Source organism: Orycteropus afer, unplaced genomic scaffold (genome assembly GCF_000298275.1).
Source record: "Orycteropus afer afer isolate SDZICR_OR568_19922 unplaced genomic scaffold, OryAfe1.0 scaffold00666, whole genome shotgun sequence".
Taxonomy (NCBI): domain Eukaryota; kingdom Metazoa; phylum Chordata; class Mammalia; order Tubulidentata; family Orycteropodidae; genus Orycteropus; species Orycteropus afer.
The window spans coordinates 476,952-478,066 of NW_006922253.1; positions in this window are offsets into that span (position 1 = coordinate 476,952).

Sequence of the window (1,115 nt, forward strand, 5' to 3'; positions counted from 1 at the left end):
ATGGCACATAACAACAACAACAACATGTGGGATAAAGACCCAACTACATGAGAAACTTTATCATATCTGACAGCCCATCATTCTGTACACAACCATACACAGGTCTGTATCTGACCATCCAAAGATCTGGATAGTATAATATATAGGTCTATATATTAACACAAAAAAGCATATATAGGACTATGGAAAGCCTTATATCTGACCACATACTGGTGTATCTTCAATCACACAAATGTCTCTACTTGAACATATGGATCGTTGTGCGTCAACACGTGTTGTATTCTACTCCATATTGGTTTTTATCTGACCACAAAAATGTCTGTATCTTATGACACATAAGTTTGTATCTGACCAGATATAGATCTATATCTGACCAAATAAGTACTAAATAATCACATCAGGTCTTTATTCAACATGCACATGTGTCTTTATCTAACCACACACTTGCATCTGTACATGACCACATGTAGGTCTATATGACTATACATAGGTGTATATCCAGTAATACTTATGTCTATATAAACTGTGCACACACATTTGTATGTGCACACACATGGATCTGTTTCTGATCACAATGGGTCTGTATCTGATGACTCATATGACATGTCTGTGCCCATTAAACATAAGGATCTTACCATATACTGGCATGTATCTGATCATATGGCCTATATCCAACCACATATGGTTCTTTATCTGACCTTAAAAACAAAACAAAACGAAACAAAAAACCCCAAATTCACCACCATCCAGTAGATTCTGACTCATAGTGACACCAATTGGGTTTCCAAGGTGGTAAATATTTATGGAAGTAGATCTCCCCATCTTCCTTCCATGGAGCAGCTGGTGGGTTTGAACCACTAACCTTCTGGTTAGCAGTCGAATGCCTTAGTCACTGCACCATCAGAGCTCTACAATCTGACCTTACATTGGTCTATATTTAACTATATATGGGTCTGTATTCAACCACACATAGGTCTCATATGTTGTTGTTGTTGTTGTTGTTAGATGTTGTCAAGTTGTCTCCAACTCATAGCAATGCTATGTACAACAAAAAAGAAACAATGTCCAATCATACGCCATCCCCACAAGACTTGCCATGTTTGAGCTATTCATTG